Raw genomic sequence first — 25,420 nt, forward strand, 5'->3', positions numbered from 1 at the left:
ATGGTGAAGAAGGCAATATCCTCAGATGAAATCTGGAAAGAAGCTTACTGAGAAACTGCTTAGTGTTCTGTTAATTCTTCTCACAGAGTTACATCTGTATTTCGTGGATCTCTTTGCTAGCCTTTTTTCTGTGGAATCTGACAACTGATATTTCGAATCCCTTTGAAGACTATAGGGTCAAAGGAAATATCCTCCGATAACAAAGAGAAAAAAGCTTTCTGAGAAACTTCTTTGTGTTCTGTGAAATCATCTCACAGAGTTACAGATTTCCCATCAAGGAGCCTTTCGCTAAGACAGTTCTTGTGGAATTGGCCAAGTGATATTTGGAAGCCCGTAGTGGGCTACAGTGAAAAGGAAATATCCTCAGATGAAATCTGGAAAGAAGCTTTCTGAGAAACTGCTTAGAGTTCTGTTAATTCATCTCACAGAGTTACATCTGAATTTCGTGGATCTCTTTGCTAGCCTTATTTCTGTGGAATCTGAGAACAGATATTTTGGATCCCTTTGAAGACTATAGGGCCAAAGGAAATATCCTCCGATATCAAACAGAAAAAAGCTTTCTGAGAAACCTCTTTGTGTTCGGTGAAATCATCTCACAGAGTGACAGCTTTCCCTTCAAGGAGCCTTTCGCTAAGACAGTTCTTGTGGAATTGGCAAGTGATATTTGGAATCCCATAGAGGGCTATGGTGAAAAAGGCAATATCCTCAGATGAAATCTGGAAAGAAGCTTTCTGAGAAACTGCTTAGTGTTCTGTTAATTCATCTCATAGTTACATCTGTATTTCGTGGATCTCTTTGCTAGCCTTATTTCTGTGGAATCTGAGAACAGGTATTTCCGATCCCTTGAAGACCACAGGGCCAAAGGAAATATCCTCCGATAACAAAGAGAAAGAAGCTTTCTGAGAAACTTCTTTGTGTTCTGTGAAATCATCTCACAGAGTTACAGCTTTCCCCTCAAGGAGACTTTCGCTATGACAGTTCTTGTGGAATTGGCAAAGTGATATTTGGAAGCCCATGGAGGGCTCTGGTGAAAAAGGAAATATCCTCATATGAAATCTGGAAAGAAGCTTTCTGTGAAACTGCTTAGTGTTCTGTTAATTCATCTCACAGAGTTACATCCGTATTTCGTGGATCTCTTTGTTAGCCTTATTTCTGTGGAATATGCGAACAGATATTTCAGATCCCTTTGAAGACCACAGGGCCAAAGGAAATATCCTCCGACAACAAAGAAAAAGAAGCTTTCTGAGAAACTCTTTGTGTTCTGTGAAATCATCTCACAGAGTGACAGCTTTCCCCTCAAGGAGACTTTCGCTAAGAAAGTTCTTGTGGAATTGGCAAAGTGATATTTGGAAGCCCATAGAGGGCTACGGAGAAAAAGTAAATATGCTCAGATGAAATCTGGAAAGAATCTTTCTGAGAAACTGCTTAGTTTTCTGTTAATTCATCTCACAGACTTACATCTTTATTTCGTGGATCTCTTTGGTGGCCTTATTTCTGTGGAATCTGAGAGCAGATATTTCGGAACCCTTTGAAGACTAGAGGGCCAAACGAAATATCCTCCGATAACAAAGAGAAAGAAGCTTTCAGAGAAACTTCCTTGTGTTCTGTGAAATCATTTCACAGAGTTACAGCTTTCCCCTCAAGGAGCCTTTCGCTAAGACATTTCTTGTGGAATTGGCAAAGTGATATTTGGAAGCCCTTAAAGGGCTATGGTGAAAAAGGAAATATCCTCAGATGAAATCTGGAAAGAAGTTTTCTGAGAAACTGCTTAGTGATCTGTTAATTCATCTCACAGAGTTACATCTGTATTTCGTGTATCTCTTTGCTAGCCTTATTTCTGTGGAATCTGAGAACAGATATTTCGGATCCCTTTGAAGACTATAGGACAAAGGAAATATCCTCCGATAACAAAGAGAAAGAAGCTTTCTGAGAAACTTCTTTGTGTTCTGTGAAATCATCTCACAGAGCTACAGCTCTCCCATCAGGGAGCCTTTCGCTAGGATAGTTCTTGTGGAATTGGCAAAGTGATATTTGGAAACCCATAGAGGGCTATGGTGAAAAAGGAAATATCCTCAGATGCAATCTGGAAAGAAGGTTTCTGAGAAACTGCTTAGTGTTCTGTTAATTCATCTCACAGAGTTACATCTGTATTTCGGGAATCTCTCTCCTAGCCTTATTTCTGTGGAATCTGAGAACAGATATTTCGTATCCCTTTGAAGACTATAGGACCAAAAGAAATACCCTCCGATTACGAACAGAAAGAAGCTTTCTGAGAAACTTCTTTGTGTTCTGTGAAATCATCTCACAGAGTTACAGCTTTCCCTTCAAGGAGCCTTTCGCTAAGACAGTTCTTGTGGAATTGGCAAAGTGCTCTTTCGAAGCCCATAGAGTGCTATGGTGAAAAAGGAAATATCCTCAGTTGATATCTGGAAAGAAGCTATCTGAGAAATTGCTTAGTGTTCTTTTAATTCATCTCACAGTGTTACATCTGTATTTCGTGGATCTCTTTGCTAGACTTATTTCTGTGGAATCTGAGAACAGATATTTCGGATCCCTTGAAGACTACAGGGCCAAAGGAAATATCCTCGATAACAAAGAGAAAGAAGCTTTCTGAGAAACTTCTTTGTGTTCTGTGAAATCATCTAACAGACTTACAGCTTCCCCCTCAAGGAGCCTTTCGCTAAGATAGTTCTTGTGGAATTGGCAAAGTGACATTTGGAATCCCATAGAGGGCTACGGTGCAAAAGGAAATATCCTCAGATGAAATCTGGAAAGACGCTTTCTGAGAAACTGCTTAGTATTCTATTGATTCATCTCACAGAGTTACATCTGTATTTCGTGGATCTCTTTGCTAGCCTTATATCTGTGGAATCTGAGAACTGATATTTCGGATCCCTTTGAAGACCACAGGGCCAAAGGAAATATCCTCCGATAACAAAGAGAAAGAAGCTTTCTGAGAAACTTCTTTGTGTTCTGTGAAATCATCTCACAGAGTTACAGGTTTCCCCTCAAGGAGACTTTCGCTATGACAGTTCAATTGGAATTGGCAAAGTGATATTTGGAAGCCCATGGAGGGCTCTGGTGAAAAAGGAAATATCCTCAGATGAAATCTGGAAAGAAGCTTTCTGAGATACTGCTTAGTGTTCTGTTAATTCAGCTCACAGAGTTACATCCGTATTTCGTGAATCTCTTTGGTAGCCTTATTTCTGTGGAATATGAGAACAGATATTTCAGATCCCTTTGAAGACCACAGGGCCAAAGGAAATATCCTCCGATAGCAAAGAAAAAGAAGCTTTCTGAGAAACTTTTTGTGTTCTGTGAAATCATCTCACAGAGTTACAGCTTTCCCCTCAAGCAGACTTTCGCTAAGACAGTTCTTGTGGAATTGGCAAAGTGATATTTGGAATCCCATAGAGGGCTATGGAGAAAAAGTAAATATGCTCAGATGAAATCTGGAATGAATCTTTCTGAGAAACTGCTTAGTGTTCTGTTAATTCATCTCACAGAGTTACATCTGTATTTCGTGGATCTCTTTGCTAGCCTTATTTCTGTGGAATCTGAGAACAGATATTTCGGATCCCTTTGAAGACTATAGGGCCAAAGGAAATATCCTCCGATAACAACGAGAAGGAAGCTTTCTGAGAAACTTCTTTGTGTTCTGTGAAATCATCTAACAGACTTACAGCTTCCCCCTCAAGGAGCCTTTCGCTAAGATAGTTCTTGTGGAATTGGCAAAGTGACATTTGGAATCCCATAGAGGGCTACGGTGCAAAGGAAATATCCTCAGATGACATCTGGAAAGACGCTTTCTGAGAAACTGCTTAGTATTCTATTGATTCATCTCACAGAGTTACATCTGTATTTCGTGGATCTCTTTGCTAGCCTTATATCTGTGGAATCTGAGAACAGATATTTCGGATCCCTTTGAAGACCTCAGGGCCAAAGGAAATATCCTCCGATAACAAAGAGAAAGAAGCTTTCTGAGAAACTTCTTTGTGTTCTGTGAAATCATCTCACAGAGTTACAGCTTTCCCCTCAAGGAGACTTTCGCTATGACAGTTCTTGTGGAATTGGCAAAGTGATATTTGGAAGCCCATGGAGGGCTCTGGTGAAAAAGGAAATATCCTCATATGAAATCTGGAAAGAAGCTTTCTGTGAAACTGCTTAGTGTTCTGTTAATTCATCTCACAGAGTTACATCCGTATTTCGTGGATCTCTTTGTTAGCCTTATTTCTGTGGAATATGCGAACAGATATTTCAGATCCCTTTGAAGACCACAGGGCCAAAGGAAATATCCTCCGACAACAAAGAAAAATAAGCTTTCTGAGAAACTCTTTGTGTTCTGTGAAATCATCTCACAGAGTGACAGCTTTCCCCTCAAGGAGACTTTCGCTAAGACAGTTCTTGTGGAATTGGCAAAGTGATATTTGGAAGCCCATAGAGGGCTACGGAGAAAAAGTAAATATGCTCAGATGAAATCTGGAAAGAATCTTTCTGAGAAACTGCTTAGTGTTCTGTTAATTCATCTCACAGAGTTACATCTTTATTTCGTGGATGTCTTTGTTGGCCTTATTTCTGTGGAATCTGAGAACAGATATTTCGGAACCCTTTGAAGACTAGAGGGCCAAACGAAATATCCTCCGATAACAAAGAGAAAGAAGCTTTCATAGAAACTTCCTTGTGTTCTGTGAAATCATTTCACAGAGTTACAGCTTTCCCCTCAAGGAGCCTTTCGCTAAGACATTTCTTGTGGAATTGGCAAATTGATATTTGGAAGCCCATAGAGGGCTATGGTCAAAAAGGAAATATCCTCAGATGAAATCTGGAAAGAAGCTTTCTGAGAAACTGCTTAGTGATCTGTTAATTCATCTCACAGAGTTACATCTGTATTTCGTGGATCTCTTTGCTAGCCTTATTTCTGTGGAATCTGAGAACAGATATTTCGGATCCCTCTGAAGACGATAGGGCCAAAGGAAATATCCTCCGATAACGAACAGAAAGAAGCTTTCTGAGAAACTTCTTTGTGTTCGGTGAAATCATCTCACAGAGTGACAGCTTTCCCTTCAAGGAGCCTTTCGCTAAGACAGTTCTTGTGGAATTGGCAAAGTGCTCTTTGGAAGCCCATAGAGTGCTATGGTGAAAAAGGAAATATCCTCAGTTGATATCTGGAAAGAAGCTATCTGAGAAATTGCCTAGTGTTCTTTTAATTCATCTCACAGTGTTACATCTGTATTTCGTGGATCTCTTTGCTAGACTTATTTCTGTGGAATCTGAGAACAGATATTTCGGATCCCTTGAAGACTACAGGGCCAAAGGAAATATCCTCGATAACAAAGAGAAAGAAGCTTTCTGAGAAACTTCTTTGTGTTCTGTGAAATCATCTCACAGAGTTACACCTTTCCCCTCAAGGAGCCTTTCGCTGAGACAGTTCTTGTGGAATTGGCAAAGTGATATTTGTAAGCCCATAGAGGGCTATGGAGAAAAAGGAAATATCCTCAGAAGAAATCTGGAAATAAGCTTTCTGAGAAACTGCTTAGTGTTCTGTTTATTCAATTCACAGAATTACATCTGTGTATCGTGGAACTCTTTGCTAGCCTTATTTCTGTGGAATCTGAGAACAGATATTTCGGATCCCTTTGAAGACTATAGGGCCAAAGGAAATATCCTCCGATAACAAAGAGAAAGAAGCTTTCTGAGAAACTTCTTTGTGTTCTGTGAAATCATCTGACGGAGTTACAGCTTTCCCCTCAAGGAGCCTTTCGCTAAGATAGTTCTTGTGGAATTGGGAAAGTGATATTTGGAATCCCATAGAGGGCTACGGTGCAAAAGGAAATATCCTCAGATGAAATCTGGAAAGACGCTTTCTGAGAAACTGTTAGTGTTCTGTTAATTCATCTCATAGAGTTACATCTGTAATTCGTGGATCTCTTTGCCAGCCTTATTTCTGTGGAATCTGAGAACAGATATTTCGGATCCCTTTGAAGACTATAGGGCCAAAGGAAATATCCTCCGATAACAAAGAGAAGGAAGCTTTCTGAGAAACTTCTTTGTGTTCTGTGAAATCATCAAACAGACTTACAGCTTCCCCCTCAAGGAGCCTTTCGCTAAGATAGTTCTTGTGGAATTCGCAAAGTGACATTTGGAATCCCATAGAGGGCTACGGTGCAAAAGGAAATATCCTCAGATGAAATCTGGAAAGACGCTTTCTGAGAAACTGCTTAGTATTCTATTGATTCATCTCACAGAGTTACATCTGTATTTCTTGGATCTCTTTGCTAGCCTTATTTCTGTGGAATATGCGGACAGATATTTCGGATCCCTTTGAAGACCACAGGGCCAAAGTAAATATCCTCCGATAACAAAGAGAAAGAAGCTTTCTGAGAAACTTCCTTGTGTTCTGTGAAATCATCTCACAGAGTTACAGCTTTCCCCTCAAGGAGCCTTTGGCTAAGACAGTTCTTTTGGAATTGGCAAAGTGATATTTGGAAGCCCATAGAGGGCTATGGAGAAAAAGGAAATATCCTGAGATGAAATCTGGAAAGAAGCTTTCTGAGAAACTGCTTAGTGTTCTGTTTATTCATCTCACAGAGTTACATCTTTATTTCATGCATCTCTTTGCTAGCCTTATTTCTGTGGAATCTGAGAACAGATATTTCCGATCCCATGAAGACCACAGGGCCAAAGGAAATATCCTCCGATAACAAAGAGAAAGAAGCTGTCTGAGAAACTTCTTTGTGTTCTGTGAAAGCATCTCACAGAGTTACAGCTTTCCCCTCAAAGAGCCTTTGTCTAAGACAGTTCTTGAGGAATTGGCAAAGTGATATTTGGAAGCCCATGGAGGGCTCTGGTGAAAAAGGAAATATCCTCAGATGAAATCTGGAAAGAAGCTTTCTGAGATACTGCTTAGTGTTCTGTTAATTCATCTCACAGAGTTACATCCATATTTCGTGGATCTCTTTGGTAGCCTTATTTCTGTGGAATATGCGAACAGATATTTCAGATCCCTTTGAAGACCACAGGGCCAAAGGAAATATCCTCCGATAACAAAGAAAAAGAAGCTTTCTGAGAAACTTTTTGTGTTCTGTGAAATCATCTCACAGAGTTACAGCTTTCCCCTCAAGCAGACTTTCGCTAAGACAGTTCTTGTGGAATTGGCAAAGTGATATTTGGAATCCCATAGAGGGCTATGGAGAAAAAGTAAATATGCTCAGATGAAATCTGGAATGAATCTTTCTGAGAAACTGCTTAGTGTTCTGTTAATTCATCTCACAGAGTTACATCTGTATTTCGTGGATCTCTTTGCTAGCCTTATTTCTGTGGAATCTGAGAACAGATATTTCAGATCCCTTTGAAGACTATAGGGCCAAAGGAAATATCCTCCGATAACAAAGAGAAGGAAGCTTTCTGAGAAACTTCTTTGTGTTCTGTGAAATCATCTAACAGACTTACAGCTTCCCCCTCAAGGAGCCTTTCGCTAAGATAGTTCTTGTGGAATTGGCAAAGTGACATTTGGAATCCCATAGAGGACTACGGTGCAAATGGAAATATCCTTAGATGAAATCTGGAAAGACGCTTTCTGAGAAACTGCTTAGTATTCTATTGATTCATCTCACAGAGTTACATCTGTATTTCGTGGATCTCTTTTCTAGCCTTATATCTGTGGAATCTGAGAACAGATATTTCGGATCCCTTTGAAGACCACAGGGCCAAAGGAAATATCCTCCGATAACAAAGAGAAAGAAGCTTTCTGAGAAACTTCTTTGTGTTCTGTGAAATCATCTCACAGAGTTACAGCTTTCCCCTCAAGGATACTTTCTCTAAGACAGTTCTCGTGGAATTGGCAAAGTCATATTTGGAAGCCCGTAGTGGGCTAGGGTGAAAAAGGAAATATCCTGAGATGAAATCTGGAAAGAAGCTTTCTGAGATACTGCTAAGTGTTCTGCTAATTCATCTCACCGAGTTACATATGTGTTTCCTGGATCTCTTTGCTAGCCTTATTTCTGTGGAATCTGCGAACAGATATTTCGGATCCCTTTGAAGACCACAGGGCCAAAGGAAATATCCTCCGATAACAAAGAGAAAGAAGCTTTCTGAGAAACTTCTTTGTGTCCTGTGAAATCATCTCACAGAGTTACAGCTTTCCCACAAGGAGTCTTTCGCTAATACAGTTCATGTGGAATTGGCAAAGTGCTATTTTGGAAGCCCATAGAGGGCTACGGTGAAAAAGGAAATATCCTCAGATGACATCTGGAAAGAAGCTTTCTGAGAAACTGCTTAGTGTTCTGTTAATTCATCTCACAGAGTTATATCTGTGTTTCGGGGATCTCTTTGCTAGCCTTATTTCTGAGGAATCTGAGAACAGATATTTCGGATCCGTTTGAAGAGTATAGGGCCTAAAGAAATATCCTCCGATAACGAACAGAAAGAAGGTTTCTGAGAAACTTCTTTGTGTTCTGTGAAATCATCTCACAGAGTTACAGCTTTCCCCTCAAGGAGCCTTTCGCTAAGACAGTTCTTGTGGAATTGGCAAAGTGCTATTTGGAAGCCCATAGAGGGCTATGGTGAAAAAGGAAATATCCTCAGATGAAATCTGGAAGAGAAGCTTTCTGAGAAACTGCTTAGTGTTCTGTTCATTCATCTCACAGAGTTGCATCTGTATTTCGTGGACCTCTTTGCTAGCCTTATTTCTTTGGAATCTGAGAACAGATATTTCGGATCCCTTGGAAGAGTATAGGGCCAAAAGAAATATCCTCCGATAACAAAGAGTAAGAAGATTTTTCAGAAACTTCTATGTGCTCTGTGATATCATCTCACAGAGTTACAGCTTTCCCCTCAAGAAGCCTTTCGCTAACACGGGTCTGGGGGAATTGGCAAAGTGATATTTGGAAGTCAGTAGAGTTATATGGTGAAAAAGGAAATATCCTCAGATGAAATCTGGAAAGAAGCTTTCTGAGAAACTGCTTAGTGTTCTGTTAATTCATCTCACAGAGTTACATCTGTATTTCGTGGATCTCTTTGCTAGCCTTATATCTTTGGAATCTGAGAACAGATATTTCGGATCCCTTTGAAGAATAGAGGACCAAAGGAAATAACCTCCGATAACATAGAGAGAGAAGCTTTCTGAGAAACTTCTTTCTGTTCTGTGAAATCATCTCACAGAGTTACAGCTTTCCCTTCAAGGAGCCTTTCGCTAAGACACTTCTTGTGGAATTGGCAAAGTGCTATTTGGAAGCCCATAGAGGGCTATGGTGAAAAAGGAAATATCCTCAGATGAAATCTGGAAAGAAGCTTTCTGAGAAACTGCTTAGTGTTCTGTTAATTCATCTCACAGAGTTACATCTGTATTTCCTGGATCTCTTTGCTAGCCTTATTTCTGTGGAATCTGAGAACAGATATTTCGGATCCCTTTGAAGACTATAGGGCCAAAGGAAATATCCTCCGATAAGAAAGAGAAAGAAGCTTTCTGCGAAACTTCTTTGTGCTCTGTGAAATCATCTCACAGAGTTAGAGCTTTCCCCTCAAGGAGCCTTTCGCTAAGACAGTTCTTGTGGAATTGGCAAAGTGATATTTGGAAGCCCATAGAGGACTATGGTGAAAAAGGAAATGTCCTCAGATGAAACCTGGAAAGAAAATTTCTGAGAAGCTGCTTAGTGTTCTGTTAATTCATCTCACAGAGTTACAACTGTATGTCGGGAATCTCTTTGCTAGCATTATTTCTGTGGAATATGAGAACACATATTTCGGATCCTTTTGAAGACCACAAGGCCAAAGGAAATATCCTCCGATAACAAAGAGAAAGAAGCTTTCTGAGAAACTTCTTTGTGTTCTGTGAAATCATCTCAGAGAGTGACAGCTTTCCCCTCAAGGAGACTTTCGCTAAGACAGTTCTTGTGGAATTGGCAAAATGATATTTGGAAGCCCAGAGAGGGCTACGGTGAAAAAGGAAATATCCTCATATGAAATCTGGAAAGAAGCTTTCTGAGAAACTGCTTAGTGTTCTGTTAATTCATCTCAGAGAGTTACATCTGTATTTCCTGGATCTCTTTGCTAGCCTTATTTCTGTGGAATCTGAGAACAGATATATCGGATCCCTCTGAAGACCACAGGGCCAAAGGAAATATCCTCCGAAAACAGAGAGAAAGAAGCTTTCTGAGAAACTTCTTTGTGTTCTGTGAAATAATCTCACAGAGTGACAGCTTTCCTCTCAAGAAGCCTTTCTCTAAGACAGTTCTCGTGGAATTGGCAAAGTCATATTTGGAAGCCCGTAGTGGGCTAGGGTGAAAAAGGAAATATCCTGAGATGAAATCTGGAAAGAAGCTTTCTGAGATACTGCTAAGTGTTCTGCTAATTCATCTCACCGAGTTACATATGTGTTTCCTGGATCTCTTTGCTAGCCTTATTTCTGTGGAATCTGCGAACAGATATTTCGGATCCCTTTGAAGACCACAGGGCCAAAGGAAATATCCTCCGATAACAAAGAGAAAGAAGCTTTCTGAGAAACTTCTTTGTGTCCTGTGAAATCATCTCACAGAGTTACAGCTTTCCCACAAGGAGTCTTTCGCTAATACAGTTCATGTGGAATTGGCAAAGTGCTATTTTGGAAGCCCATAGAGGGCTACGGTGAAAAAGGAAATATCCTCAGATGACATCTGGAAAGAAGCTTTCTGAGAAACTGCTTAGTGTTCTGTTAATTCATCTCACAGAGTTATATCTGTGTTTCGGGGATCTCTTTGCTAGCCTTATTTCTGAGGAATCTGAGAACAGATATTTCGGATCCGTTTGAAGAGTATAGGGCCTAAAGAAATATCCTCCGATAACGAACAGAAAGAAGGTTTCTGAGAAACTTCTTTGTGTTCTGTGAAATCATCTCACAGAGTTACAGCTTTCCCCTCAAGGAGCCTTTCGCTAAGACAGTTCTTGTGGAATTGGCAAAGTGCTATTTGGAAGCCCATAGAGGGCTATGGTGAAAAAGGAAATATCCTCAGATGAAATCTGGAAGAGAAGCTTTCTGAGAAACTGCTTAGTGTTCTGTTCATTCATCTCACAGAGTTGCATCTGTATTTCGTGGACCTCTTTGCTAGCCTTATTTCTTTGGAATCTGAGAACAGATATTTCGGATCCCTTGGAAGAGTATAGGGCCAAAAGAAATATCCTCCGATAACAAAGAGTAAGAAGATTTTTCAGAAACTTCTATGTGCTCTGTGATATCATCTCACAGAGTTACAGCTTTCCCCTCAAGAAGCCTTTCGCTAACACGGGTCTGGGGGAATTGGCAAAGTGATATTTGGAAGTCAGTAGAGTTATATGGTGAAAAAGGAAATATCCTCAGATGAAATCTGGAAAGAAGCTTTCTGAGAAACTGCTTAGTGTTCTGTTAATTCATCTCACAGAGTTACATCTGTATTTCGTGGATCTCTTTGCTAGCCTTATATCTTTGGAATCTGAGAACAGATATTTCGGATCCCTTTGAAGAATAGAGGACCAAAGGAAATAACCTCCGATAACATAGAGAGAGAAGCTTTCTGAGAAACTTCTTTCTGTTCTGTGAAATCATCTCACAGAGTTACAGCTTTCCCTTCAAGGAGCCTTTCGCTAAGACACTTCTTGTGGAATTGGCAAAGTGCTATTTGGAAGCCCATAGAGGGCTATGGTGAAAAAGGAAATATCCTCAGATGAAATCTGGAAAGAAGCTTTCTGAGAAACTGCTTAGTGTTCTGTTAATTCATCTCACAGAGTTACATCTGTATTTCCTGGATCTCTTTGCTAGCCTTATTTCTGTGGAATCTGAGAACAGATATTTCGGATCCCTTTGAAGACTATAGGGCCAAAGGAAATATCCTCCGATAAGAAAGAGAAAGAAGCTTTCTGCGAAACTTCTTTGTGTTCTGTGAAATCATCTCACAGAGTTAGAGCTTTCCCCTCAAGGAGCCTTTCGCTAAGACAGTTCTTGTGGAATTGGCAAAGTGATATTTGGAAGCCCATAGAGGACTATGGTGAAAAAGGAAATGTCCTCAGATGAAACCTGGAAAGAAAATTTCTGAGAAGCTGCTTAGTGTTCTGTTAATTCATCTCACAGAGTTACAACTGTATGTCGGGAATCTCTTTGCTAGCATTATTTCTGTGGAATATGAGAACACATATTTCGGATCCTTTTGAAGACCACAAGGCCAAAGGAAATATCCTCCGATAACAAAGAGAAAGAAGCTTTCTGAGAAACTTCTTTGTGTTCTGTGAAATCATCTCAGAGAGTGACAGCTTTCCCCTCAAGGAGACTTTCGCTAAGACAGTTCTTGTGGAATTGGCAAAATGATATTTGGAAGCCCAGAGAGGGCTACGGTGAAAAAGGAAATATCCTCAGATGAAATCTGGAAAGAAGCTTTCTGAGAAACTGCTTAGTGTTCTGTTAATTCATCTCAGAGAGTTACATCTGTATTTCCTGGATCTCTTTGCTAGCCTTATTTCTGTGGAATCTGAGAACAGATATATCGGATCCCTCTGAAGACCACAGGGCCAAAGGAAATATCCTCCGAAAACAGAGAGAAAGAAGCTTTCTGAGAAACTTCTTTGTGTTCTGTGAAATAATCTCACAGAGTGACAGCTTTCCTCTCAAGAAGCCTTTCGCTAAGACAGTTCTTGTGGAATTGGCAAAGTGCTATTTGGAAGCCCATAGAGGGCTATGGTGAAATAGGAAATATCCTCAGATGAAATCTGGAAAGAAGCTTTCTGAGAAACTGCTTAGTGTTCTGTTAATTCATCTCACAGAGTTACTTCTGTATTTCGTGGATCTCTTTGCTAGCCTTATTTCTGTGGAATCTGAGAACAGATATTTCGGATCCCTTTGAAGACTATAGGGCCAAAGGAAATATCCTCGGATAACAAAGAGAAAGAAGCTCTCTGAGAAACTTCTTTGTGTTCTATGAAATCATCTCACAGTGTGACAGCTTTCCCCTAAAGGAGCCTTTCTCTAAGAGAGTTCTTGTGTTATTGGAAAGTGGTATTTGAAAGCCCATAGAGGGCTATGGTGAAAAAGGAAATATCCTCAGATAAAATCTGGAAAGAAGCTTTCTGAGAAACTGCTTAGTGTTCTGTTAATTCATCTCAAAGAGTAACATCTGTATTTCGTAGATCTCTTTGCTAGCCTTATTTCTGTGGAATCTGAGAACCGATATTTCGGATCCCTTTGAAGAATATAGGACAAAAGGAAATATCCTACGATAACAAAGAGAAAGAAGCTTTCTGAGAAACTTCTTTGTGTTCTGTGAAATCATCTCACAGAGTTACAGCTTTCCCCTCAAGGAGCCTTTCGCTAAGACAGTTCTTGTGGAATTGGCAAAGTGCTATTTCTGAAGCCCATAGAGGGCTATGGTGAAAAAGGAAATATCCTCAGATGACATCTGGAAAGAAGCTTTCTGAGAGACTGCATAGTGTTCTGTTAATTCATCTCACAGAGTTATATCTCTATTTCGGGGATCTCTTTGCTAGCCTAATTTCTGTGGAATCTGAGAACAGATATTTCGGATCCCTTTGAAGACAACAGGGCCAAAGGAAATGTTCTGAGATAACAAAGAGAAAGAAGCTTTCTGAGATACTTCTTTGTGTTCTGTGAAATCATCTCACAGAGTGAAAGCTTTCCCCTCAAGGAGCCTTTCTCTAAGACAGTTCTTGTGGAATTGGAAAAGTGATATTTGGAACCCCACAGAGGGCTATGGTGAAAAAGGAAATATCCTCTGATGAAATCTGGAAAGAAGCTTAGTGAGAAACTGCTTAGTGTTCTGTTAATTCATCTCACAGAGTTACATCTGTATTTCGTGGATCTCTTTGCTAGCCTTATTTCTGTGGAATCTGAGAACAGATATTTCAGATCCCTTTGAAGACTATAGGGCCAAAGGAAATATCCTCCGATAACAAAGAGAAGGAAGCTTTCTGAGAAACTTCTTTGTGTTCTGTGAAATCATCTAACAGACTTACAGCTTCCCCCTCAAGGAGCCTTTCGCTAAGATAGTTCTTGTGGAATTGGCAAAGTGACATTTGGAATCCCATAGAGGACTACGGTGCAAATGGAAATATCCTTAGATGAAATCTGGAAAGACGCTTTCTGAGAAACTGCTTAGTATTCTATTGATTCATCTCACAGAGTTACATCTGTATTTCGTGGATCTCTTTTCTAGCCTTATATCTGTGGAATCTGAGAACAGATATTTCGGATCCCTTTGAAGACCACAGGGCCAAAGGAAATATCCTCCGATAACAAAGAGAAAGAAGCTTTCTGAGAAACTTCTTTGTGTTCTGTGAAATCATCTCACAGAGTTACAGCTTTCCCCTCAAGGATACTTTCTCTAAGACAGTTCTCGTGGAATTGGCAAAGTCATATTTGGAAGCCCGTAGTGGGCTAGGGTGAAAAAGGAAATATCCTGAGATGAAATCTGGAAAGAAGCTTTCTGAGATACTGCTAAGTGTTCTGCTAATTCATCTCACCTAGTTACATATGTGTTTCCTGGATCTCTTTGCTAGCCTTATTTCTGTGGAATCTGCGAACAGATATTTCGGATCCCTTTGAAGACCACAGGGCCAAAGGAAATATCCTCCGATAACAAAGAGAAAGAAGCTTTCTGAGAAACTTCTTTGTGTCCTGTGAAATCATCTCACAGAGTTACAGCTTTCCCACAAGGAGTCTTTCGCTAATACAGTTCATGTGGAATTGGCAAAGTGCTATTTTGGAAGCCCATAGAGGGCTACGGTGAAAAAGGAAATATCCTCAGATGACATCTGGAAAGAAGCTTTCTGAGAAACTGCTTAGTGTTCTGTTAATTCATCTCACAGAGTTATATCTGTGTTTCGGGGATCTCTTTGCTAGCCTTATTTCTGAGGAATCTGAGAACAGATATTTCGGATCCGTTTGAAGAGTATAGGGCCTAAAGAAATATCCTCCGATAACGAACAGAAAGAAGGTTTCTGAGAAACTTCTTTGTGTTCTGTGAAATCATCTCACAGAGTTACAGCTTTCCCCTCAAGGAGCCTTTCGCTAAGACAGTTCTTGTGGAATTGGCAAAGTGCTATTTGGAAGCCCATAGAGGGCTATGGTGAAAAAGGAAATATCCTCAGATGAAATCTGGAAGAGAAGCTTTCTGAGAAACTGCTTAGTGTTCTGTTCATTCATCTCACAGAGTTGCATCTGTATTTCGTGGACCTCTTTGCTAGCCTTATTTCTTTGGAATCTGAGAACAGATATTTCGGATCCCTTGGAAGAGTATAGGGCCAAAAGAAATATCCTCCGATAACAAAGAGTAAGAAGATTTTTCAGAAACTTCTATGTGCTCTGTGATATCATCTCACAGAGTTACAGCTTTCCCCTCAAGAAGCCTTTCGCTAACACGGGTCTGGGGGAATTGGCAAAGTGATATTTGGAAGTCAGTAGAGTTATATGGTGAAAAAGGAAATATCCTCAGATGAAATCTGGAAAGAAGCTTTCTGAGAAACTGCTTAGTGTTCTGTTAATTCATCTCACAGAGTTACATCTGTATTTCGTGGATCTCTTTGCTAGCCTTATATCTTTGGAATCTGAGAACAGATATTTCGGATCCCTTTGAAGAATAGAGGACCAAAGGAAATAACCTCCGATAACATAGAGAGAGAAGCTTTCTGAGAAACTTCTTTCTGTTCTGTGAAATCATCTCACAGAGTTACAGCTTTCCCTTCAAGGAGCCTTTCGCTAAGACACTTCTTGTGGAATTGGCAAAGTGCTATTTGGAAGCCCATAGAGGGCTATGGTGAAAAAGGAAATATCCTCAGATGAAATCTGGAAAGAAGCTTTCTGAGAAACTGCTTAGTGTTCTGTTAATTCATCTCACAGAGTTACATCTGTATTTCCTGGATCTCTTTGCTAGCCTTATTTCTGTGGAATCTGAGAACAGATATTTCGGATCCCTTTGAAGACTATAGGGCCAAAGGAAATATCCTCCGATAAGAAAGAGAAAGAAGCTTTCTGCGAAACTTCTTTGTGTTCTGTGAAATCATCTCACAGAGTTAGAGCTTTCCCCTCAAGGAGCCTTTCGCTAAGACAGTTCTTGTGGAATTGGCAAAGTGATATTTGGAAGCCCATGGAGGACTATGGTGAAAAAGGAAATGTCCTCAGATGAAACCTGGAAAGAAAATTTCTGAGAAGCTGCTTAGTGTTCTGTTAATTCATCTCACAGAGTTACAACTGTATGTCGGGAATCTCTTTGCTAGCATTATTTCTGTGGAATATGAGAACACATATTTCGGATCCTTTTGAAGACCACAAGGCCAAAGGAAATATCCTCCGATAACAAAGAGAAAGAAGCTTTCTGAGAAACTTCTTTGTGTTCTGTGAAATCATCTCAGAGAGTGACAGCTTTCCCCTCAAGGAGACTTTCGCTAAGACAGTTCTTGTGGAATTGGCAAAATGATATTTGGAAGCCCAGAGAGGGCTACGGTGAAAAAGGAAATATCCTCATATGAAATCTGGAAAGAAGCTTTCTGAGAAACTGCTTAGTGTTCTGTTAATTCATCTCAGAGAGTTACATCTGTATTTCCTGGATCTCTTTGCTAGCCTTATTTCTGTGGAATCTGAGAACAGATATATCGGATCCCTCTGAAGACCACAGGGCCAAAGGAAATATCCTCCGAAAACAGAGAGAAAGAAGCTTTCTGAGAAACTTCTTTGTGTTCTGTGAAATAATCTCACAGAGTGACAGCTTTCCTCTCAAGAAGCCTTTCGCTAAGACAGTTCTTGTGGAATTGGCAAAGTGCTATTTGGAAGCCCATAGAGGGCTATGGTGAAATAGGAAATATCCTCAGATGAAATCTGGAAAGAAGCTTTCTGAGAAACTGCTTAGTGTTCTGTTAATTCATCTCACAGAGTTACTTCTGTATTTCGTGGATCTCTTTGCTAGCCTTATTTCTGTGGAATCTGAGAACAGATATTTCGGATCCCTTTGAAGACTATAGGGCCAAAGGAAATATCCTCGGATAACAAAGAGAAAGAAGCTCTCTGAGAAACTTCATTGTGTTCTATGAAATCATCTCACAGTGTGACAGCTTTCCCCTAAAGGAGCCTTTCTCTAAGAGAGTTCTTGTGTTATTGGAAAGTGATATTTGAAAGCCCATAGAGGGCTATGGTGAAAAAGGAAATATCCTCAGATAAAATCTGGAAAGAAGCTTTCTGAGAAACTGCTTAGTGTTCTGTTAATTCATCTCAAAGAGTAACATCTGTATTTCGTAGATCTCTTTGCTAGCCTTATTTCTGTGGAATCTGAGAACCGATATTTCGGATCCCTTTGAAGAATATAGGACAAAAGGAAATATCCTACGATAACAAAGAGAAAGAAGCTTTCTGAGAAACTACTTTGTGTTCTGTGAAATCATCTCACAGAGTTACAGCTTTCCCCTCAAGGAGCCTTTCGCTAAGACAGTTCTTGTGGAATTGGCAAAGTGCTATTTCTGAAGCCCATAGAGGGCTATGGTGAAAAAGGAAATATCCTCAGATGACATCTGGAAAGAAGCTTTCTGAGAGACTGCATAGTGTTCTGTTAATTCATCTCACAGAGTTATATCTCTATTTCGGGGATCTCTTTGCTAGCCTAATTTCTGTGGAATCTGAGAACAGATATTTCGGATCCCTTTGAAGACAACAGGGCCAAAGGAAATATTCTGAGATAACAAAGAGAAAGAAGCTTTCTGAGATACTTCTTTGTGTTCTGTGAAATCATCTCACAGAGTGAAAGCTTTCCCCTCAAGGAGCCTTTCTCTAAGACAGTTCTTGTGGAATTGGAAAAGTGATATTTGGAACCCCACAGAGGGCTATGGTGAAAAAGGAAATATCCTCTGATGAAATCTGGAAAGAAGCTTAGTGAGAAACTGCTTAGTGTTCTGTTAATTCATCTCACAGAGTTACATCTGTATTTCGTGGATCTCTTTGCTAGCCTTATTTCTGTGGAATCTGAGAACAGATATTTCGGATCCCTTTGAAGATTATAGGGCCAAAGGAAATATCCTCCGATAACAAAGAGAAAGAAGCTTTCTGAGAAACTTCTTTGTGTTCTGTGAAATCATCTCACAGAGTTACAGCTTTCCTCACAAGAAGCCTTTCGCTAAGACAGTTCTTGTGGAATTGGCAAAGTGATATTTGGAAGCCCATATTGGGCTACGGTGAAAAAGGAAATATCCTCAGATGAAATCTGGAAACAAGCTTTCTGAGAAACTGCTTAGTTTTCTGTTAATTCATCTCACAGAGTTACATCTGTATTTCGTGGATCTCTTTGCTAGCCTTATATCTTTGGAATCTGAGAACAGATATTACGGATCCCTTTGAAGACTATAGGGCCGAAGGAAATATCCACCGATACCAAACAAAAAGAAGCTTTCTGAGAAACTTCTTTGCGTTCTGTGAAATCATCTCACAGAGTTACAGCTTTCCCTTCAAGGAGCATTTCGCTAAGACACTTCTTGTGGAATTGGCAAAGTGATATTTGGAAGCCCATAGAGGCTATGCTGAAAAAGGAAATATCCTCAGATGAAATCTCGAAAGAAGCTTTCTCAGAAACTGCTGAGTTATCTGTTAATTCATCTCACAGAGTTACATCTGTATTTCGTGGATCTCTTTGCTAGCCTTATTTCTGTGGAATCTGAGAACAGATATTTCGGATCCCTTTGAAGGCTATAGGGGCAAAGGAAATATCCTCCAATAACAAAGAGAAAGAAGCTTTCTCAGAAACTTCTTTGTGTTCTGTGAAATCATCTCACAGAGTTACAGACTTCCCCTCAAGTAGCCTTTCACTAAGACAGTTCTTGTGGAATTGGAAAAGTGATATTTGGAAGCCCATAGAGGGCTATGGTGAAAAAGGAAATATCCTCAGATGAAATCTGGAAAGAAGCTCTCTGAGAAACTGCTTCGTGTTCCCTTAATTCATCTCACAGAGTTACATCAGAATTTCGTGGATCTCTTTGCAAGCCTTATTTCTGTGGAATCTGAGAACACATATTTCGGATCCCATTGAAGACTATAGGCCCGAAGGAAATATCCTCCGATACCAAACAGAAAGCAGCTTTCTGAGAAACTTTTTTGTGTTCCGTGAAATCATCTCACAGAGTTACAGATTTACCCTCAAGGAGCCTTTCGCTAAGACAGTTCTTCTGGAATTGGCAAAGTGATATTTGGAAGCCCATAGAGGCTATGCTGAAAAAGGAAATATCCTCAGATGAAATCTCGAAAGAAGCTTTCTCAGAAACTGCTGAGTTATCTGTTAATTCATCTCACAGAGTAATATGTGTATTTCGTGGATCTCTTTGCTAGCCTTATTTCTATGGAATCTGAGAAAAGATATTTCGGATCCCTTTGAAGACTATAGGAGCACAGGAAATATCCTCCGATAACAAAGAGAAAGAAGCTTTCTGAGAAACTTCTTTGTGTTCTGTGAAATCATCTCACAGAGTTACAGCTTTCCCCGAAAGAAACTTTCGCTAAGACGATTCATGTGGAATTGGCACAGTGATAATTTTACGCCCATAGAGGGCTGTGATGAAAATGGAAATATCCTCAGATGAAATCAGCAAAGAAGCTTTTTGTGAAACTGCTTAGAGTTCTGTTAATTCATCTCACAGAGTTACATCTGTATTTCGTGGATATCTTTGCTAGCCTTATTTCTGTGGAATCTGAGAACAGATATTTCGGATCCCTTTAAAGTATAGGGCCAAAGTAAATATCCTCTGAAAAAAAAGAGAAAGCTATCCCCTAAAGGAGCCTTTCGCTGAGACAGTTCTTGTGGAATTGGCAAAGTGATATTTGAAAGCACCTTGAGGGCTATGGTGAAAAAGGAAATATCCTCAGGTGAAATCTGGAAAGAAGCTTTCTGAGAAACTGCTTAGTGTTCTCTAAATTCATCTCACAGAATTTCGTCTGAATGTCGTGGATCTCTTTGCTAGCCTTATTTCTGTGGAATCTGAGAACAGATATTTCGGATCCCTTTGATGACTATAGGGCCAAAGGAAATATCCTCCGATAACAAAGAGAAAGAAGTTTTTGAGAAATTCTTTGTGTTCTGTGAAATCATCTCACAGAGTTACAGCTATCCCCGCAGGGAGCTTTTCGATAACACAGTTCTTCTGGAATTGGGAAAGTGATATTTGGAAGCCCATAGAGGGCTATGGTGAAAAAGGAAATATCCTCAGGTGAAATCTGGAAAAAAGCTTTCTGAGAAACTGCTTAGTGTTCTCTAAATTCATCTAACAGGGTTACATCTGTATGTCGTGGATTTTTAGCTAGCCTTATTTCTATGGAATCTGAGAACAGATACTTCGGATCCCTTTGAAGACTATAGGGCCAAAGGAAATATCCTCCGATCACTAAGATAAAGAAGCTTTGTGAGAAACTTCTTTGTGTTCTTTGAAATCATCTCTCAGAGTTACAGCTTTCCACACAAGGAGGCTTTTGCAAGGACGGTTCTCGTGGAATTGGCAAAGTGATATTTGGAAGCCCTTAGACTGCCATGGTGAAAAAGGAAATATCCTCAGATGAAATCTGGAAAGAAGCTTTCTGAGAAACTGCTTAGTGTTCTGTTAATTCATCTCACAGAGTGACATCTGTATTTAGTGGAACTCTATGCTAGCCTTATTTCTGTGGAATCTGAGTACAGATGTATCCGATCCCTTAGAAGACTACAGTGCCAAAGAATATATCCGCCGATAACAAAGAGAAAGAAGCTTTCTGAGAAACTTCTTTGTGTTCTGCGAAATCATCTCACAGATTTACAGATTCCCCCTCAAGAAGCCTTTCGCTAAGACAGTTCTTGTGGAATTGGCAAAGTGATATTTGGAAGCCCATAGAGGGCTATGTTGAAAAAGGAAATATCCTCAGATGAAATCTGGAAAGAAGCTTTCTGAGAAATTGCTTAGTTTTCGGTCCATTCATCTCACAGGGTTACATCTGTATTTCGTGGATCACTTTGTTAGCCTTATTTCTGTGGACTCTGAGAACAGATATTTCGGATCCCTTTGAAAACTATAGGGCCAAAGGAAATATCCTCCGATAACAAAGAGAAAGAAGCTTTCTGAGAAACTACTCTGTGTTCTGTGAAATTATCTCCCAGAGTTACAGCTTTCCCCTCAAGAATCCTTTCGCTAAGACATTTCTTTTGGAATTGGCAAAGTGATATTTGGAAGCCCATAGAGGGCTATGGTGAAAAAGGAAATATCCACTGATGAAATCTCGAAAGAAGCTTTCTAAGAAACTGCTTAGTGTTCTGTTAATTCATCTCACAGAGTTACATCTGTATTTCGTGGTTCTCTTTGCTACCCTTATTTCTGTGGAATCTGAGAAGAGATATTCTGGATCCCTTTGAAGACCATAGGGCCAAAGGAAATATCCTCCGATAACAAAGAGAAAGAAGCTTTCTGAGAAACTTCTATGTGTTGTGTGCAAACATCTCTCAGAGTTACAGCTTTCCCCTGAAGGAAACTTTCGCAAAGACAGTTCTTGTGGAATTGGAAAAGTGATATTTGGAAGCCCATAGAGGGCTATGGTGAAAAAGGAGATATCCTCAGGTGAAATCTGAAAAGAAGCGTTCAGAGAAACTGCTTAGTGTTCTCTAAATTCATCTCACAGAGTTATATCTGTATATCGTGGATCTCTTTGCTAGCCTTATTTCTGTGGAATCTGAGAACAGATACTTCGGATACCATTGAAGAATATAGGGCCAAAAGAAATACACTCCGAAAACAAAGAGAAAGAAGCTTTCTGAGAAACTTCCTTGTGTTCTGTGAAATCATCTCACAGAGTTACAGCTATCCCCTCAAGGAGCCTTTCGCTAAGAGAGTTCTTTTGAAATTGGCAAAGTGATATTTGGAAGCCCTTAGAGGGCTATGGTGAAAAAGGAAACATCCTCAGGCGAAATCTGGAAAGAAACTTTCTGAGAACCTGCTTAGTGTTCTCTTAATTCATCTCACAGAGTTACATATGTATTTCATGGATCCCTTTGCTAGCCTTATTTCTGTGGAATCTGAGAATAGATATTTCAGATCCCTTTGAAGAATATAGGGCCAAAGGAAATATCCTCCGATAACAACGAGAAAGAAGCTTTCCGAGAACCTTGTTTGTGTTCTGTGAAATCATCTCACAGAATTACAGCTTTCCTTTCAAAAAGCCTTTCGGTAAGACAGTTCTAGTGGAATTGGTAAAGTGATATTTGGAAGCCCATAGAGGGCTACGGTGACAAAGGAAATATCCTTAGTTGAAATACGGGAAAGAAGCTTTCTGAGAAACTGCTTAGTGTTCTGTTAATTCATCTCACAGAGTTTCTTCTCTATTTCGTGGATCTCTTAGCTAGCCTTACATCTGTGGAATCTGAGAACAGATATTTCGGATCCCTTTGAAGACTTTGGGGCCAAAGGAAATATCCTCTGATAACAAAGGGAAAGAAGCCTTCTGAGAAACTACTTTGAGTTCCGTGAAATCATTTCACAAAGTTACCGCTTTGCCCTCAAAGAGCCTTTCGCTAAGACAGTTCTTGTGGAATTGGCAAAGTGATATTTGGAAGCCCATAGAGGGCTATGGTGAAAAAGGAAATATCCTCAGATGCAATCTGGAAAGAAGCTTTCTGAGAAACTACTTAGTGTTCTGTTAATTCATCTAACAGAGTTACATCTGTTTTTCGTGGATCTCTTTGCTAGCCTTATTTCTGTGGAATCTGAGAACAGATATTTCGGATCCCTTTGAAGACTATAGGGCCAAAGGAAATATCGTCCGATAACAAAGACAAAGAAGCATTCTATGAAACTTCATTGTGTTCTGTGAAATCATCTCACAGAGTTACAGCTTTCCCCACAAGAAGCCTTTCGCTAAGACAGTTCTTGTGGAATTGGCAAAGTGATATTTGGAAGCCCTTAGAGGGCTATGGTGAAAAAGGCAATATCTTCAAATGAAATCTGGAAAGAATCTTTCTGAGAAACTGCTTAGTGTTCTGTTAATTCATCTCACAGAGTTACATCTGTATTTGGTGGATCTCTTTGCTAGCCTTATTTGTGGAATCTGAGAAGAGATATTTCGGATCCCTTTGAAGACTATAAGGCCGAAGGAAATATCCTCCGATAACAAAGAGAAAGAAGATTTCGTAAAAACCTCTATGTGTTCTCTAGAATCATCTCACAGAGTTGCAGCTTTCCCATCAAGGAGCCTTTCGCTAAGACAGTTCTTTTGGTATTGGCAAAGTGATATTTGGAAGCCCATAGAGGGCTATGGTGAAAAAGGAAATATCCTCAGGTGAAATTGGGAAAGAAGCTTTCTGAGAAACTGCTTAGTGTTCTCTAAATTCATCTCACAGAGTTGTATCTGTATTTCGTGGATCTCTTTGCTAGCCTTATTTCTGTGGAATCTGAGAACAGATATTTTGGATCCCTTTGAGGAGTATAGGGCCCAGGAAATATCCTACGATAACAAAGAGAAAGAAGCTTTCTGAGAAACTTCTTTGGGTTCTGTGAAATCATCTCACAGAGTTACATCTTTCCCCACAAGAAGCCTTTCGCTAAGACAGTTCTTGAGGAATTGACAAAGTGATATTTGGAAGCCCATAGAGGGCTATGGTGAAAAAGGAAATATCCTCAGATGAAATCTGGAAAGAAGCTTTCTGAGAAACTGCTTAGCGTTCTGTTAATTCATCTCACAGAGTTGTATCTGTATTTCGTGGATCTCTTTGCTAGCCTTATTTCTGTGGATATGAGAACAGATATTTCGGATACATTTGAAGTCTATAGGGCCGAAGGAAATATCCTCCGATAACAAAGAGAAAGAAGCTTTCTGAGAAACTTCTTTGTGTTCTGTGAATTCATCTCACAGAGTTACAGCTTTCCCCTCAAGAAGCCTTTCGCTAAGACAGTTATTGTGGAATTGGCAAAGTGATATTTGGAGGCCCATAGAGGGCTGTGGTGAAAAAGGAAGTATCCTGAGATGAAATCTGGAAAGAAGCTTTCTGAGAAACTGCTTAGTGCTCTGTTAATTCATCTCACAGAGTTACATCTGTTTTTCGTGGATCTCTTTGCTAGCCTTATTTCTGTGGAATCTGAAAACAGATATTTTGGATCCCTTTGAAGACTATAGGGACAAACGAAATATCCTCCGATAACAAAGAGAAAGAAGCTTTCTGTGAAACTTTTTTGTGTTCTGTGAAATCATGTCACAGAGTTAAGGCTTACCCCTCAAGATGCCTTTCGCTAAGACAGTTGTCGTGGAATTGGCAAAGTGATATTTGGAAGCCCCTAGAGGGCTATGGTGAAAAAGGAAATATCCTCAGATGAAATCTGGAAAGAAGCTTTCTCAGAAACTGCTTAGTGTTCTGTTAATTCATCTGACAGAGTTACGTCTGTATTTCGTGGATCTCTTTGTTAGCCTTATTTCTGTGGACCCTGAGAACAGATACTTCGGATCCTTTTGAAAACTACAGGGCCAATGGAAATATCCTCCGATAACAAAGAGAAAGAAGCTTTCTGAGAAACTTCTTTGTGTTCTGTGAAATCATCTCACAGAGTTACAGCTTTCCTCTCAAGGAGACTTTCGCTAAGACAGTTCTTGTGGAATTGGCAAAGTGATATTTGGAAGCCCATAGAGGGCTATGGTGAAAAAGGAAATATCCACAGAAGAAATCTGGAAAGAATCTTTCTTAGAAACTGCTTAGTGTTCTGATAATTCATCTCACAGAGTTACATCTGTATTTCGTGGATCTCTTTGCTAGCCTTATTTGTGGAATCTGAGAACAGATATTTCGGATCCCTTTGAAGACTATAGGGCCGAAGGAAATATCCTCCGATAACAAAGAGAAAGAATCTTTCGTAGAAACTTCTATGTGTTCTCTAGAATCATCTCACAGAGTTACAGCTTTCCCATCAAGGAGCCTTTCGCTAAGACAGTTCTTTTGGTATTGGCAAAGTGATATTTGGAAGCCCAGAGGGCTATGGTGAAAAAGTAAATATCCTCAGGTGAAATTTGGAAAGAAGCTTTCTGAGAAACTGCTTAGTGTTCTCTAAATTCATCTCACAGAGTTACATCTGTATTTCGTGGATCTCTTTGCTAGCCTTATTTCTGTGGAATCTGAGAACAGATACTTCGGATACATTTGAAGACTATAGGGCCAAAGGAAATATCCTCCAATAACAAAGAGAAAGAAGCTTTCCGAGATACTTCTTTGTGTTCTGTGAAATCATCTCACAGAGTTACAGCTTTCCCCTCAAAAAGCCTTTCGCTAAGACAGTTCTAGTGGAATTGGCACAGTGATATTTGGAAGCACATAGAGAGCTAAGGTGAAAAAGGAAATATCCTCAGATGAAAACCCGGAAGGAAGCTTTGTGAGAAACTGCTTAGTGTACTGTTAATTCATCTCACACAGTTACATCTGTATTTCGTGGATCTCTTTGCTAG

The sequence above is a fragment of the Macaca mulatta genome, chromosome 14 (genome assembly GCF_049350105.2).
Source record: "Macaca mulatta isolate MMU2019108-1 chromosome 14, T2T-MMU8v2.0, whole genome shotgun sequence".
NCBI lineage: Eukaryota > Metazoa > Chordata > Mammalia > Primates > Cercopithecidae > Macaca > Macaca mulatta.